The sequence below is a fragment of the Cottoperca gobio genome, chromosome 5, assembly GCF_900634415.1.
Source record: "Cottoperca gobio chromosome 5, fCotGob3.1, whole genome shotgun sequence".
Classification (NCBI taxonomy): domain Eukaryota; kingdom Metazoa; phylum Chordata; class Actinopteri; order Perciformes; family Bovichtidae; genus Cottoperca; species Cottoperca gobio.
This window is the reverse complement of record NC_041359.1, coordinates 1,726,338-1,745,000: the sequence shown is the minus strand read 5'-3', so window position 1 is coordinate 1,745,000 and position 18,663 is coordinate 1,726,338. Positions and strand designations below refer to the sequence as shown.

Here is an 18,663-nt window from a genome sequence, read left to right as displayed (position 1 = left end):
CGTAAGACATGGGAAAGTCTAGAGCCTCCCTCTCTCTCCAAACCTCCTAAGTAGATTAGACCAGCTACAGCAGTTATATTTAGATAGGGGAATCTTATAAAGGATAGAGTTGTGTTGTATAATCAATTTGAGCTCTATGCTTTGCCGTTGCTTAAACTTGAATACAAATTAATCCTTTGGATTTAAAGTAAAGTTGTGTACATTGAGACTTAATATCTTTTGATGGTAGTAAAACATAAAAAGGTATTGGGATATTTAATATCTTACAAAAGGTATAGAAATTCTTGGCTCGGCCAAAAGCTTTAGGTCTTTCCAAAGACCATCACTGGTAAGTGCTACAGGCCTCCTGGGCTTGTAGCAATAGGTTTAATTCCATATATCCATGCTTCTATCCCAAAGAGGTTGAACCTTGTGATTCTGAAGTAATGAACAAGGGTGTGAAGACATGTATCAGAGGAAGAGGAAACCTTCCCTTTTGACCTAGATAAAAAAAATAAAACAAAGCTGCATGTGTGTTAGAGCACAGCAGGTGTAAGTTTGATATGTTTTTTCCAGCCATGATAAAGAATACTTGAATTTCTGTTGTTGCAGAAGAAAGCTTTATACCCAGAATTAAGTGCAGGTGCCATGGAGGCTTTCCCGAGCTCAAGGAGAGCAATTTCCCTTTTAACTTGGAAACAAAAGTGATTTCAATAAGTACATTTTACCACCTGTGAGAAGTATTGTCGTTTTACATAATGATTCTGAGCATTTCTTTGTTATAACCGGAGCCTTTAAGCAGTGGTAAAGTATGTTTGTAATAACAAGCAGGTGGTAAAAAGCCCCGTCCTTAGAGATCCATTTGACATAATTGCACTCGGAATGTAGAAATTACCTGCCATGCGGTTGTCAAGGTTTCTGGACTGAGTGGTAGGTTAACAATTCCCCAATGGCAGATGTAAAACTTTTCCATTTCATTAAAACTCTGAATTAACAATTGAAACAGATAATACAACCATTACTAAACAATGTCTTATAAAGTGCTTTTAAAACTTCAGCAGAGTGCTTTGCGACACAGAAGCTTTCTCTGGAATTCCATGTGAACACTGGTGTTGGAAATGTATTATACATGTGAGCCTTGTGTAGGTTTCTTTTTCAAACCAAATATTAAAGTGTCCTTTAACCAAAGAGGAAAAACTAACCTTTGAAATCTGATATACTGTAGCACTTGTACTGCTGAAGTCAAAGCTGTAAATAAATAGGTGATAATTGTGTCAGCTCCTAGAACAGTCATCAATAACTGTTCCACCAACTTTACTTGGTTTTTAAAAGCAAATTCTACTTTAACTTTATTTCATGGTTTGACGACCAGTTCTGAACAGAACATTCAAAATAGTGGACACAGCTCTTCTCTGAACATTGCTTTTGATGTGTGATTGTATCATAGTAAGAGAATGGTAACCTTTATAGAAATAAACTGTGCGTTAGACGGGGTGTTTCACCATAAATGACAAGTAATGGGGCACACACACTTCAGTCACAACTTGTGGTTTTCCAATTTAAACATGATTTCTCAGTAAAACATTTCTTGATATTTTCTCTCAAACAATAGACCTTGTTTTGTCATCCATCGGGGTTGTAGAATTGATTTGGTGCTTGTGTTGTGGCTGGCTCTCAGGTGTATTGATATTCCATCAGTGATTTCATGTTGGGTTGAACATGGCGAAGCTGTTGTGATTAGTATTCAAAGTTGTGTGGTTGCATCTGCTCCAAATCATACAGTTCATAGCTATCAGATTCCACTAATATCTGTAGACTTAGTGGATATGTTGCCATAGTATTGTGTAGATCCTGAAGGTCATGATTTAATCAGCATTTCATGGAATACATTCAACCACCAGAAAAAAGAAGCAAATAAACATCTTGGTCACATGTTGCCAGTCATATTTGACATCCTTGCATCGGAGATGTTTACCCCTGTTTACTGAGTAGATACAGGTCTGTCACTTCTTAAGTCTCCAAAAATAAATGATTTGCTACTAATCAAAGAGAAAACTTAAATTTCCTCCGCTTAAAAGGTTCAATGTGTAAAATATGCCAGAATTTTAACAGATTAAAACAATGAACTAACATTATGAACAGAGTGTGAAGAGGTAACAGTGATGACGTTATGTCAAACACGTCTCTGTGTTGTGTTGCAGAGATATCTACTGAAGTGAGCATGCTAACAGCTAGCTGCGCTCCGTCCAGCCTGTAATACCACTTGTTCCTCTGGAGGTGATAGTGAGTTAGTGTAGCTGCAGTCTGCCTCAGTACAGAGAGATAACAAGTACAGCTGCCTGACTCAGCAGACTCAGGGTCAACATTACATTCATGATCCCTGCAGGTTTTAAGAGTTTGTTTTGGTTTAATCCAAAGTGGCAGAAACAAGAGAAGACTTGCACCCCCACTGCCAGGAGGCTGTTCTGCCGGGAGTAGCGTGTGTGAGAGGGATGGGAGACGGACAGATCCTCCGTTAACAGTCACAGATAGCTCTGATTCAGCCGACTCCCCGCCGGATCAAACTTTCTGTTGCTGCCGTTACACAGGGTAGACCCAGTGCTCCATCAGCTGTTACTCCCGGTGCCGGATGTGTTCCCTCGTCTCTGCCGCCCGGACCCAAGCCAACATACAAACTATCAAAACATAACGTTACACAGCCTCCAGTGCCTCAGTAAACACAGATATCTGAGCTCCACAAGAAGATTATAAAACAGCAGAGATATTTACACTCAGAGTTTCAGTAGTCTGCTCTAATGACCTGACTGATAATCAAGTCAATCAAGTATTACTGGCATTATTTTCCACTTAAATAAACAAGTTACTGTTTTACAATACTGCACATTAAACAGCATTCTCAGTGGCACTAACTCGAGGTCGAGATCGAGATCGAGGTCATTCAAAGCAGATAGAAAGTGATAGCTATAATTCCAAGCATTATTGTTGTTGTTATAGAATAACCTGAACATTTGCAGATACATTTTGTCCTCAGAAAAAAAAGGAAAAAATAAAATCTTAGCTTCAACACATGTTGAGCCTTTAACATGGGTTTTGTCTTGTTAATACACATGTAGGGAAAATAGTGTTTCAGTATTTGTGGTGTTTGGAGCACTACAGTGTCTCCAAAAGCAAATATGCATTTTTGTAGAAACTATGGTGATACTGATGATAACAACAATGATGGTGATAATGATGACGTGGGCATAGCTGTCGTGGTGATGCAGGCGGTCATACTGAGGGCCAAAACAAGCCTGGAGTAAAAAAAGACTAATTCTGGTTGTTTTCCTCTGAAGTACATTAACGGTTATCACCTTACAACTCATCAAATGAACAGTAATTACACATGTTCAACTTCTTGCATTAAACATTTAGCTGGCACTCCAAATGTACCAATGCAATTAAGTGCTGACAAAATAGTGGGTTGTACTGGGCTGCTTTTGAAGGGCCTCGTTCTGCCTCTTAGCTAAACAGCAACGTGATTAAAATGAATAATAAAGAGAAAGCAGCACTCAGATCCTGAGGGTTAGTGGCCCCGATGTAACTGAAAAACTAAAAACTAAAAACAGCCAGATGTGTGGCATTACCAGCCAACACAAACAGAATGTAGAGAGAAGTTAGATAGCAGCACGGAGACACAGAGGAGGCCAGCTCTAATCAAACAGCTGTTGACTGGATTCTGCTGTGCTGTGGGAGGAGAGGGGAGGCAGGGGGGTGAAGGGAGGGAGACATCCACCAGGACTGCACAAGAAAACTGCACACCTAAGAAGATGATTGGAATTGAGCGAGAGATGTACCGTTACCCCCAAGATCAACGTGTGACAAGACCACAGAGCAGAGAAAGTGAATAGTTTTGTCATTTAACTCAAAAGACTCATACAAGGTTCATAGTTATTTTAAATAAATCTTTATAGGACATTTTCAGTGACCTAGAGATGACTATGTTTTTGAACATTATTTTCAAACGCAGTTTGGAACGCAGTTTCCAGTTCAAACGCACAATGTTGCCGACTGCAACCAACCCATGACAACCCCCCCTTCTTCTCCCCCTCTAAGGCCTAAGGGAAAAGGCTTACAGAACAATTGGGCTACCTGACTTCTACTGAGGTGCCCTTGAGCAAGACCCCTAACCTCCAACTGCTGCTGACTGGCCATCAGATCTGACTGTGGTTGTCCTGGGCACTGTGAACATGGTGTTCCTAAGAGCACTATTCTCAGTAAAACTTACTTATAAAAAGTAAGGTAAAAAAGAGAAAAGAAAGTCAGCTCAGTACAGTAAACATGGTTTGGGTTATATCCCGAATTAGGAGTCACAGTTTGGTGAGAGTTTGGTACAGCGGAAAAAATAACAAAATACATAAGAAAAAGGTTTTATTTCAAACAGACAGTAGTAGGGATGTAACGGTTCTGTGTAGGGTTGGGAACCGAAACTTTGTTACAAATAAGAACCAAATCCAAAATGCCAGGTAACGGGTACCCGTTTTCGCGCTGTATCGCCGTTAGCGAGCTGTGCTAGCTGGTTACAATTGCCGTGCATGCGGTCGATAGAGAGAGAGGCCGAGAGAGAGCATGAGCGAGCGTGTTTGACTGCCAGTAGCAGTAACATTACAGCGGTGTGTGTGCAGTTTATATCTAGGTGAATAAATGCTCAAGGGGGTTAGCCCCAGAGTTAGAACAACCATGGCCCGGACTCACTTGAGTTGGGCTGACCTTTAAGGTGGACCAGATATTCTCGTTATAGTGACAAGCCACTCACCAGCTTTAACCAGCAAACCGATCTCATAAAACATAGGTCTATTTTTATTCTATTTATTAAAAAAATAATAAATTGTTTTCAGTAACAAAATTGTCAAATCATATTTTACTTAATTTTACTTAAAATTGTATGATAGGAGACTTTGTAATATCGGCAAATATCGTATCGTTGTCCAAAGAATCAATATACTATCGTATCATGATGAAACTTGAGATTTTTACCCCTACTAGACATTAATGCAAGTGAAGGTTTATCACCACCTGTGACAGCCAACAAACCTTCACTGCTATTTGAAGAACCTTTGCATAGTACATACAGGCATTACTATGCAAATCAAACCATCCCTATAGCCCACTAAAGCTACAACTGAAAATATGTTATATGGTTAATAAAAAAGATATAGTGTTGGATGAAGCTACAATATGCTGTGAAATGTAAATCAAATCAAATGTTATTTATACAGCCCAATATCACAAATTACACATTTGCCTCCGGGGGCTTTACAGTCTGTTACATCTATAACCGTTCAGCTTTACTGAACCAGGTGAACACAGCTTGTTTTTAGAAGTATGCCCCCCGATTATGAGTTTTTGCCTTAACTGTCACTTTTCTGTTATGACAACTTTTGATGCTGGTGACTAACTTATATCTTGATGACATTTCTGAGAGCTTTGCTATTGATTTTTTTAAAACATTCTAAAGTTTTTTTAATTCCCTCAACATGTGTCAGGCCCTACTCACATTACACACATTACATACATACATACATTGGACACACTTTTGACTTTGGGTGTGGATTTATCAACTTTGGTTTTAAACATTTTATTTAGGATCATCTATGTCTTGTTTTCAACTCTTTGTTTTAAGTAATCAATCCTCTTACGCAAAAGTATCAATGATGAAGTGAACTGTCTCAATGTTAAATGCACAAGAACGAGATCACGGGTACAAGCGGCCGAAATGGGTTTTCTCAGACGGGTGGCTGGCGTCTCCCTTAGAGATAGGGTGAGAAGCTCAGCCATCCGTGAGAGACTCGGAGTAGAGCCGCTGCTCCTTTACGTTGAAAGGAGCCAGTTGAGGTGGTTCGGGCATCTAGTAAGGATGCCACCTGGGCGCCTCCCTAGGGAGGTGTTCCAGGCACGTCCAGCTGGGAGGAGACCCCGGGGAAGACCCAGGACTCGGTGGAGAGATTATATCTCCTCTCTGGCCTGGGAACGCCTCAGAATCCCCCAGTCGGAGCTGGAGGATGTGGCCCGGAGAAGGGAAGTTTGGGGTTCCTTACTTGAGCTGCTGCCCCCGCGACTCGACCTCGGATAAGCGGTAGACGATGGATGGATGGATGGATGGATGGATTCCTTAAATATTGTTGTTCACTAAAAAGTATACCTTCTGTATCACCTTGGATCCCTGAAAGAATCCGTAGTATGAAAAGAGAGTAGGAAGACTGAGAGACTGGAAGAAACCACAGTTCTCAGTACACTATGAGCATATGAAATGTGTAACTATAAAACAGTGAAATAAAAGTGCAAGACCAAAATATTGTTCAGAGCTTATTACCTCCCACCAGCACAAGCCTACGTTCTGATTTAAGAGCATTGATCATTTAGGTAACCCTGTTTTTCCCAGTGTACCCATCGCCTCAAATGCAGACTGGAAGTTTAACGTTTTTTTCACAGTCAAGATTCCAGACATTCAATTAAAGATTTACTCCCCCACTTCTTTACCGGACTTATTTTGTCGTCAGTTGGATACTTTCTGTCCATCATTAAGCCCATTGGACAGAATACCCACCAAATTCTTATTAGGAAGTTCTAGATAGTGTAGACTAGGGGTCGGGAACCAATTTTGAGTTCTGTTTCGCGAAGGGTGGGGCTTCGCTCCCGACACAAACACACACCTACAGTCAGAGACAAAGCGGAGGAAAGGAGAGGAGTGAACAAAAATAAATATCCATGCACGCACGCATGAGAAGAGGGACCATATTACTCCTATTCTGGTCTCTCTCCACTGGCTGCTAGTGTGGTTCAGTTTCCCGTTTGTGTATAAAGTCCTAAATATTTAGCCCTCCTATATTGCAGAGCACCTAACTTGTTCCACCTCCAGGCCCCTCAGGTCGGCTGACTCGGGACTCTTGGTTGTTCCACGGTCTAAACCAGGGGTGTCCAAACTTTTTTCACTGAGGGCCACATGCAGAAAAATATACGAAGGGCTGGGCCACTCATACTTTTGAGGTATATTGCCTAAAAAAAAACAGGGAGGGGGGGGGGGGGGGGGGGGGTGAGGGAGAAGGGGATGGATATATCTCAAGCTTGTTTAACAAATAAGTTATTGGGCTTGTTAACACATCAACTAACATTAGTTAGAAAATGTTATCAACTTTAATTGACTGAATTTATTGAAAAATTGAGCTTATTAACATGAATACTGTGTAATATATGTTTTAACTCTCCTATAATGGGAACAGTGGCAACAGTGATGCTTTGGACTGAAGGATGCTGCAGGTCAGGAGTAAGTTTGGTGGTTGAGATACGAAGGACATCACAGAGATGCTGTCGCTCATTTTGGTTCTCAATCTGCTTTTGTTCAGAGTTAACAGAAAATGTTTGCTCACATATTTGAGAGGGGAAGTGCACAACATTGAAGTTGCATAGTTGTGTCTCAAAGAGACGGAGCTTCACACAGAATGCTTTCATGTGCGCAGTAGGCTCTTGTTCAGTGTTGAGATGACCAGTAAGATCAACTAAAAATGCCAGGTCTGCTAAACATGGAGGGTCACTGAGCTCATGAAGAGGTCGGTCCTTCTCTTTCAAAAACAGGTCGATTTCTGATCTCAGGGAATAAAACCGCTGCAGCACGGAGCCGCGACTCAGCCAGCGCACATCAGAATGGTGGAGTGCGTCCCCGTATTCAGCATCGACATCAGACAGGAAAGCTTGAAATTCTCTGTGGTAAAGTCCTCGTGCTCGACTTATGTTGTGCCCTTTAGACTCCTAAGACCAAGCAGCTCTTCCGTAACACAAGAGTTATCGTCAACTCCCCGCAAAGAAAAAGAACAGCTGTGCGGTGTCTGTCGCATCTGTACTCTCATCACATGTAATCAGTAAACATCTAAAGCACAAGTTTTATCTGACACGTGATGTTTTAAGTTAGCTGACAAGTCAAAACTGTGTGTCTGTGTTAGAACTAAGAAGTACAAAACATTCAAGCGTAAGTTTCTATCTGGGCCATATTCCATTAGACTTTTAGAATTTGCTGCGGGCCAATTAAAAATGGACCACGGGCCGCAGTTGGCAGTCCGTAGTTTGAACACCCCTGATCTAAACGTAAACTCAGGGGTGACCATGCCTTTTTTCTTTTGCAGCCCTAGACTGTGGATAGCATCCCCCTCCCTATCAGATCGGCCCCCTTCATTGACTCTTTTAAATCCAGGCTCAAAACATATTTTTACTCTAGCGTTTGACTCCTCCTGATGTGGCTGATTGTGACTGTGCCTATGCATTGTTTATGTGTGCATTGAGGTTTATGTTGGCGTTTCTTTTATTTATGAAAAATGTAGTGCTTAATACCTTACTTGTCTGAACAGCACTTGCATGTGCTATATAAATAAATAGGACTTGACTAGGTTAGTATCTCAGGGTCTGACCTCCAGTGGTTCTCTTCATGTTCGTCAAACAGAACATTTGATGTGTTTGTTGATGGCTTTACAAACTCTGAAGCATCGTCTATGTATGGGTCGCTGGAGGGCAACTTTCTAGGACCAATTTATTTTCTCTTTATTGACTCCCTTTTGGCCACATTATCAAACAGCAACCAGCATTAAGGCCCTGTCTGCTATGACACTGAGCTACCTGGCTGAGCTTCTAGTTCCTTACGTATCAGCCCGTAGCCTGAGGTCCTCTGATAAGGCCCTGTTAGCTATTCCCTGGTCACGGCTTAACACCTAGGGTGACAGAACAGTTGCTGTCAGGGCAATAGTTTGCCACTGCTCTCCTTTGAATCCTCCCTCAAGACTCACTTCTACGGTTTGGCTTTTCTTAATTCTTTTACCCTTTGCTTATTTTAATTAGTTTTAAGCGTTATTTTGAACACTTTAATCCATATTTTTGATTGATGTATTATTTTTATTTGTTGGATGGGATTTTGTAAAATTATTATTAATATTATTATTATTATTACTAAGACAGTAAACCCTGCCAGAAAAGCCTGTTCTACCTTCCTATAGAAATACCATCCTACTATAAAAGCCTTGAAATGACGAGTTTAGTGAATGCAGTGCTCTGGATTATGTTTTCTTTTGTGTTTTACACTACTTAATAGTAATGAGCAATAGAGTTACTTAAAAACCTTTCCTTCCACCATTATGTTTGCCTCTAACATATAAACTAAAGTGGCAGGCTCCAATGTTTATTTATCGAGTGTCTCCTCTTTATTGTGCTTGTCCATTACATCTTGGAATGATGATGCCCAAATAGTAGAGCATCATCTCTGAAGGAAAATTACATTTCTAAAGTAGGCTTGCTGAATAATAGAAGACATTTCCTGCTCCTTTCATAACATAGAACATTATGAGTCTAAAAAACTGCAGAAATATAATTTAGTATACAGGAGGAAACAGTAATGGTTAAATAAGCCGATTTAAAATGTGATTTCTTAATTTTAAAATGATACTGAACCTGGCGTTTCCCCTTCAGATTACTGTCCAGGAGCTGTAACACTCTATGCACTAAATGTATTCTGTCTGAAGGCTGATGGACTTCAATGGCGAACTAAAATGTACTAACATTTTGTTATAGGACAAGTCTCTGAAATTCCGCCCCAACACAATGAAACGAAAGGTATTGAAAAATGAGATATGAAGAAAAATCAACACAAATTTGTCTTTCCAGAATCAGTGTCCGCGTAACTCTGGATAATCCACATTACTCACTGTCAACAGTGTTTAAAAGCTCTATATCTTTAGTATAAATGATTTCCAATGAACACCGTCCACGGTGGTGGCAGAAAGCTCACACAGACATATTCAAATCTGTACAAATAAAACCAAAGCACAAACTATGGGTGTGGTTGGATACCACTCGTGGGAAAACTAAGAAGCTGTGATAAAGGTACAGTATCAGAAGATTTGTAAAACAACGGCGACACAAGATGCACACTGAGATAAATGAGATTCATGCACACAAACTGCAAAGTGCACAGAAACCGATGTAGGTGTGTTTATTTATTTGCTAGCATATGGGACAGAATCATTTAAAATTAGACACCATTACAGAGCACAAATAGGCTTTTTAAAATGGACTATTACAGATGATCATTTGCATCTCCCTCTGTTTTCACTCTCTGAAGGGTTTAGTGGCACATAATTGAGGTCCTGCAGTTAACGTCAGCCTCTAATAGATGCCGTACTGCTGAGCAGGAAATGTTCTACTCTCTGGCCTGCTAGCATACAGTGCATTTGAGTTGTACTGTTTTCACAAGATGGTTATAAAAAAAACAAGTTTGCCAGATGAATATTGTTATTATATATAACTGCAAGTACAGCAGCGGCCCCACTGCACTTTAACCTCTGAGTGTAGAACATTGCAATAAATGCAATGCATACTGTATATCCTACTAACAAGTATTGTTTGTGTATCAAAGACTGATACATCTTATTCCTCTGTGCCACAGAGCTCCATTGTTACCCAAAAACACATCACAATGCTGATCATCCGCCACTAAAAATATTCCTCAACAAATACCCTTTCCTCCTGTTAGAGTAATGTTTGCTCAAAACTATAGTACCTGATTAAGACAATGATGGAGCAATTTATATTTAAAGTGAAAGTATATTTTTGTAGAGCATTTGTCAGATGTATTTCTTCACAAAACCAGAGAGAGACAGAGACAGGGTGACAAAGACAGAGTGGGGCACAACACACAACAAAGGTTCCCCCACTGGGAGTCAAAGTGCGGACGCTGTGGCCTCGTTGCAGGCACCCTTCACCATCATTTCAGCTTGTTGCTGTGCTCCACTGCTGAATGCGAGCAAAGTTAGCTTACCTACAGATGAACCCGACACCTATCACTACTACTGTCACACACTACTGCACCAAGATTGTATCGCTGAACAACAACCAGGACACACACACATTTTATTTATTTCAGCGTGAAACCAGAATTGAGCTACTGTTCAGTGTTTTTAAATTAAAATAAGACAATTAAATTATAACACGCCAGAAGTGGCCTTAATATAACAGGACATTACTTTACAAAATGGAAGCTGTCATGCATGTTATTTTCTACATGCAAAATGCCATTTTACTTTCTGCTCTTCAGCAGTCACTCTTATATTATTTAAATTGGATTGGTTTTACTAAATGTTTAATGTAGGCAATAATGCATCCAATTGCGCACTGCATAGCTGTACATAACATTGTATCATAGAAGCAAATATATATCTGTCTACCCCATTTATTACAGGTCATTTATAGAAGAAAAGATGACTAAATAGTAGAAGCCATTCCCTGAAACACAAAACAACATCACGTCCTCCAAAATGACCATAAAGGGAAATCACCACCTCTATAAAAACAGGTTCAACAAAAGCTGAAACTTCACGAGGGTAGAACTTCCTACTGTTCCATTAGACTGCATCAGTTGTATCTGTGTGTACCTGTGTCAGCACGTACACAACAATAAAAGGCTGGTTGGATCGAAGTGGTGTTACACAGCATTAACTGCAATATTTCAAAAACATAGATAAAACACCCTTTCACTCACAACTCCATCAGAAACATCTCAAAAATGCAATGCAATTTACAACATAAATGGTTTCTTCTACTGTGAAATGTCACAGTGCTGTTGGAAGCTTGAGAGTATAAAACCAGGGGCCCAGTGACTAAATAATACTAAAATAATCATGTCTTTATTTTTAAGATGTACTCGATGGCCCTCCTGTACAGCCCTACAATTACAGTGTGTGCAGCAGTTTGCACTAAAGGAAAGGATGTGAAAACAACATGTAATGTTTATTCTATCTGTAATCAACTTTGTTACATCCCTTAAGAGGAAAAAGAGACGGAAAATCAATGGCTCAGACATTGTTTTTGTCCTGTATGCAGTAAAAACACTTACCGTCAACCTTGCTGGATTCCCACCGCCTTGCAGATGGACAATTCTAGAGAGTATGGAGGAACGGATGGTGAGAAGTGTTGCTCGATCTGGTGGGGGCAGAGGGAATAGAAAATAACAAGGCTTTAATTACTGTAGGATACGGAGGACTAATAAGACTTCTCTGTCACATTGTGATCAAACATATGGGGGTCGTGAGCCGGGATGTTACGCTGAATGATTAAGGATGAGGCCCGTGTGACAGCAGCGTTCTGGCAGGAAGCTACTTCACTATTGACAAAGAGAGCCGAGACGCCCCCAGACAGATCCCAACAGGTATGTCACGCCTGTAGCTCTGCTAATGAGTTCAATCACCCATATACACAACAGAATTTTAACCTACATGATATTGCGTCAGTCACGGGCTTGGGCCATTATTAATGGTTTATATAGTAAAAAGGACTGACTTCTAAAGATGGTGGGTGAGGAAAAAACATTGGAGTGAATGGAGAATAAGTAAAAGCCAATACTGTATCATGCATAACTTGACAGTATCTTTGGAGTAGGTACTATATGTTCAAAGTGCACAGTTGTGTGATAGCTTCAGAGACAGCTCAGAAAGCAAATGAACAAAAGGTGAAAATGTAATAAATACAAAGATGTCATGTATACTAGGCACCAACATATTGAACAATCAACATAACTACTTAGTGGTCAGTATATTGGGGATAAAAAAAATATTTCTGTGCTAATATTTTGCCACGCTAGCAGTGTTACTCTCGGGATGGCATAAGGGGAACGTTATATCACGTTGGATGACTTCAAGTGCAATACTACAAATAAAAAAACATCTTACAATTAAAAAATATTGTATGCTTTACAGTCCACATTTTGTTTTAGTTGCAGACGCCAACACAGTTCTGCATGCCACACCACTTCAGTCACTCGATGTTATGTTCATTAAATATGAAAAAAACAAACATAAATAAATAAACTGCAGTGCTTGAGATTCACATGCCTAAATACCAATATATATACACCAAGGCACTGCAGATGAAATATGTATTCCACCTTAATGTTTCTTTAATTCACATTACATCATACGGTATTGTTATTGTGTGAGGGATCTGAATGTGAGGTAAAAGCTCTCTCAGCTAACCCCTGGAATATGACAATGATTGTTTCTCATATTGTGAACTAAGGTACACACGGCTACATAGAAATAGCTGTGTGTATCTTGGTTCAACAGGGAGACAAAACATAATATTCTAAGATTTACTTTAGCGGATAAAATTGGAGAGATAAGAGCTCAAAAAGGCAACACACTGATCTGCAAAATTGATTGCAAATGTACATAATGGAGCCATATATCTTTGGCAGAGCAAACTCCCATTGACTGTTTACATTTTTGATTTGCTCACACAGCTTACAGTACACACTTCAGACTTTGCCACCACTGAAGTGTCTTTATCTCATATACAGCTGGTCCAAAACACTGTAGCAAGGCATTTAAAATACTTGTATAAAGAGATTACTTTAAAAGTATTATTCTTTGTATATAAAGCACTGGTCTCAGCCTTCACGTACAGAATGTATCAACTCCTGTCCTCTCACACTGCTTTGTTAGAAACCTGAGCTCCACTCACACTTCTGTCCTTCCATCTGAGAAAATGTCCTCTGGTCATACTCCCAGAGTTTAAGCCATGGGTGATCTGACAATGCCTGTGCTTACAAGTGATAGCACAGATCAAGCACATTGTCAAGCACTTTTTATTTTTTTAATAACACAGGTTTAGGAGTTCAGTTGGAAATGAGGGTACATGTACTAGCTGTTCTGTACCTGTTAGTCATAACATCATGTGATATCATCAACACCCCTAGAATAGCTACTAAAATGGTTCTAAGATGGAAGCTTTGATCATACATCAGTATGGATGAAGATGCGGACAGCGATGGACTTGCACGCGGGCAGCGGCACAATGCTTCTAAACACACTATAAATCGGGGATCTGCATGCAGACACAATCACACTAGAAGACATCATGGATACCTCCTGAAAGCAGGAAGAAGAGCTCCTCATTTGTTCTATTTGGCTAAACAACAGGAAAAAGGAAACAAATGAAAATGGTGTGTGTCATCACTTAATAAAAGTAGTATCAAGGATGGTGATTACAGTAAATACATACAGTTGGTGCACAGTCGGATGTGCAGTCGGTGCACATGTGCAGTCGGATGTACTTTGGTCCTAAAGTTTAGGATTATCTGTGCAGTTTAAAACAAAGTTTCTTTAGGTCCTTCACAAACTAAATAAAGAGCTCAAGTTGTGTGTTGGAACACTTTATTTTGTTTAGATTATGAAAAAAAGAGTTCTAAGACTTCCAAATCCTCTGCAAAATCACACCGGCTGTCAAAGTAAGCTAACAATCTATTCACTTTAATAGGTATGTAAATGCAGATTGCTTAGGGAGAGAACACAGATGGCCTGGCCTAAAAAAGCTGATTGTAACCTGCGTGTCTGTTCAGGGATGGTGTTTGTCTTCCTTATGTATCATAATGTGACACATAGGCTAAGGGGTATCATTGAAAAGCTCAGAAACAAGCTAATAGGGTGACATTGAAGAATATTCTTTAGTCTTTTTTTATATAAAAACATCAAGGGGAATTCCATCAGTAAACAGTGTGTGTGACTATGCTGTAAACACATCCACAGGTTGTTCTTCATCTGGGGCAGTTCTGACAGAAGCTGCTCAAAGGGTGCTCGCTGCTCTCTGGTCAATACTTCTGCCAAAGAAGTCTGGGGCATGCATTGTCCAAATGAACTTGCTGTTACCACTAGTAACCACAGTGTGACCAAGTAAAGCACAAAACAAATATTAAATATTATTAATTTAAGAGGAAAATCTGAACATTAAAGAACTCAATAAAGTTGACTTCACAACGTATTGTATACGAGACCAAAGCCCTTGAGCAGCTATTTAGCCTCTTTCTTTTCCCTGGCTGTCTGCAGTGCTGTTAGAGGATGGTGCTGGATTTGATTGGGAAAGCAGGAAAAGCCCATTTATCACGACATCAGCTGCCCAGAAGCCAGGAAGGCGAGCTGGCAGTGTCACTGATGGACTGGCAAAGGCCTTGTATTACCACAGCCCCCGGTCTCCCCATAGTCACACTGATGAGCCTCTTGCTTGCCATCCGCCCCTGCATTGCCCTTCCATTGCTCTCCTTTTCCAGGCAGAGATTCCCAGGGGTGACAAGGGAGGCATTGCGTGGCTGATAGTGGGAGTAATTAAAAGGGCTGATTAGAGTGACGGAAGGAGGACACTCTGGGAGACAACAAGAATCTCCCTCAAGTTCGAGAGAGGAGAGAATAAGGACAGTGGTAGAAAATACAGCGCAGATATCGTGTCAGATCAGTCTTCGAGTTAACAGAGGAGGGTTTTTTTTTCCCTCAGCCCCTTCAATTGGGGCAGAATCTCAGGGGAGGCACCATCACACAAGAACCAGAAACAGTGTACGGAGGATGTGCTCTGAGAGCTTCTCAAGGTAAAGCCAAGAGCAACCGTGCTAGCCCTACTTCTCCCTGTCACACAGAAATTATTGATATATCTATATGCTTCCATTATTCAGACTCAAACTTTGAATAATAGTTAAGGTGCAGAGGATAGCAAGATATGTTGATTAAAGTAATTAATTACGTACAGTGTCAGAGAATTATACTCAGTAACAGTACTACATTATTTGTTTTGGTTTACTTTATTACCGTCAAGCATAGGCGCAACTCATAACCCTCAGCTACAGAACTAGAATACCTTACCTCGTCCGTCAAAATGGTTCCTGCCTAAGTCACATCAGAGAGATTTTCATAAGCAATGGTGGTTGTTTAACACCACCCATGATGCCATGCTACTTCACAATGTCTGTCTTTTCTTATGGTTTTGATGGAAAGTTCCCAAGCGGCAGAAATGACATACTGTGTGTTGTGTAGAACGCGAGATAGAATTTCATGTTTGAAAACTTTGCTCATCTTTTTCTGCGTATCCTTTAATTTATTTAGATATTTATTGTAGATATTTTTTTAATGGGAGCACTACTGAGGCTACAATTGGTTGTGACACACCTAAGAATAGCTACTGTAAACTATGTATTCCGTTTTACCTCTTAGTGAAATGGTAAGCAGTGATGCAGTTTATATCTAGTGCTTTTATTGTGCAAGATAAGAACGGAAGGAGTGTAGCTGAAAGCACCACTGTTGGCAATGTGGGAGCAACAAAGAGTTTGCGCTCTTGGTTCCGACTGTGGAGCCTCCATGCTATCATTGTATTACCTTTATAAGTAAAGACACAACTGAAGCCACTTAAAGCAAATAAGTTGTCTATTGTCTGAATACGTCTGTAATAAATAATTCACATTTCAGTTACTTCAATTTAAGTTTGTAAGTGTGAAGGTTTTGTTGAAATGTCAATCCCCCATTAACACATAGACATCAAAGCATCTTCAAAGTGATTTGATCCCCTATTAAAATCAAAAAATAAAAATGTGCAAGCATCTGCTCTTATTTCAGCAACCTGAATCTAGTTTAAGAACAGCATACAGGGTCAGCTCTGAAATAACCTCAATTAAATTAAGTCCAACGCACACAAGCCCCAAGTCTTCCTGAACACAGCTGCCTGCTTCACTCTCAATCAACAGCATGTTCTATACAGACTGCACGTACTGTACTTTCATTTAAGTAAAGATATCACACAGGGCGCTTGGCATTCAAATATAATAACTACAGTTGTAGTAATTCATGATTTACTTTTGATGAAACAGAATGGAAGCATGTTGATTTTTTTTTTTCTTTGACTTAAAGAAAATAAATTAAATTAGGAGAGCTGCCAGTTTCTCCTCAATAGAATTATGTTACAGCAACATTAAGTGTTCTTCAAGAGTCCTCTTGGCACAAAGTCATCACAATCCATTTCCATAGGACTGGATGGAAAATACATACGTACATGTTTCATTGGATTTAAGTTAAGTCAAGTTTAATTACAGATCAGTTCATGAACCAAGCCCAAGAAAGTGAAATCATAAGACTTCAGAGAAACAATATCTGAAGACACTATGCTGGAAGTATTTAACATTTTATTAGTGAAAGGGATGATTGTTGGGAATAAACTGAACGAAGCATGCTTTGCAGCATTGTTTTTTAGGAACAGTTTAGTCTAACAAGCAACCTTCTGCAGTAATGAGAGTTACTGCTGCCATCTCAAGTAGCAAAGGCGGACCGAAGTTGTTCTAAAGTTGCTAAATGTCTTATGGAGGAGGTTGGGTCAACGTTTCAGACTTTGGCAGTTTGGATTCAATCTCTTAAAAACACTGACAATGGATTTCTTTAAACCATGAACATGATTGCACCCTCACTTTAACAAAGTAGCCAAACCTTAACCATACAAATGTCAACTTAGAAATCACTCATATAAAACCGTTTTAGTGAAGATCATATGCATTTCAGAAAGCACTGGCGAACAACACCATCCTGCTGATATGGACAGTACATCAGAAAATGCTTAGATTGGTTGTTCTGGAAGGCAGTAACAACATTTGTTCATCTTTGCTTTGAATGCTCGACACAGTGAGTTGCTGGTGCAAGGGATCTCCTGTCTCTTCCTCAGTTATGATCCTATGCCTCCTTGGCTGAAGCACAGAGGATAGAGTGCACTGAAAGACTCTCCCTTAGCATTTAAAGTATCTAAAGTCTCTAATCCTGCTTGACACCGAGACACTTTGGGGTCAGTTCATTGAGTTTGGAATCTTCCCGATTGGTGAGTTGCTTTAATGTTCCTTGATATTTTGACATGCATGACAGATGCAGGACAATTCAGCAGTGAAGCTCCTGGACCTGTTCCAGCAGAACTCCACCCGGGGCAGCAAGGTTCTGGACGCAGAGTGACCTTGATCACTGCTCTGATCTATTGAGTGATGGCCTGTCAGAGCGGGAAAATTCCATGCTAAGGGCAAGCATACTGCTCCGACTAAGATTTACATTATTCTGGTCTTATCCCTAGACCCTCTTTGCATCAGTCACGTCAAAGAGCTTTACTTGCAATATAGTGTCCACACAAATACACATAAGCAGTCAGCAGTCTGGATGAACATCCAGTTGGGGAAAATTCTGAAGATGAGTAAGTAGATCATTAAAGTCAGTTTGCAAGCACTGGCTGTACGGTTCTGTACGGTATTATTCAGAATTCTCTTTCAACTTGGACATTTGAGAATGGGGGAAAAAAATAAATACTTGCCCTGCAACCACGTCGTCACACTACAATAAGCAGAGTTTAAATCTGACTGAGAAGAAGTGTATGGAGTCTAGACTAAAATGTGAAGGCGCACATATATGCACATACTTTAGATAAGAGTGGAATGATGCACATTATGCATTGAGAAATCAAGATCAGATAATATTTTTAAAAGAAACTGATTCATATTAAAACATAACTTTCATCTTTCCTCAGCCTTTTAGACCACAGATTGACATAATAATATAGTAATATGACTCTTATCTAAGTGTGACACATTCAGAATCAATCATCATATTAATCCAATTAAAATAGTTAATAGCAGTTTTCCTTTTTTTATAATGTGACCAAGTAAAATTATTGAGTACATTCCAATAAATGCTGTTTGACAGGCTCTGTTGCATTAATGGCCTCTGGTTATGGGATCTTACATGAACAAATCTGGCATTTACTGCGGCTAATATTTGCTGTCTTTGCTCAGTGTAGCATGCACAGATCCACCAGCTGGCAGTAATAATGCACACAAAT

At 39.9% G+C, this 18,663-nt stretch overlaps 1 protein-coding gene across 5 annotated transcripts in view; it reads right to left on the bottom strand.

The window, feature by feature from the left end:
* fhit (fragile histidine triad diadenosine triphosphatase) overlaps positions 1 to 18,663 on the bottom strand; it is a 308,346-nt gene that overhangs the window by 279,057 nt on the left and 10,626 nt on the right. For all 5 annotated transcript variants that reach the window (XR_003832322.1, XR_003832321.1, XM_029432412.1 and 2 more), the window contains exon 3: positions 11,885 to 11,970. The gene's annotated coding sequence lies outside the window, so the exon portion shown is untranslated. The remainder of the gene's footprint in view (positions 1 to 11,884; positions 11,971 to 18,663) is intronic.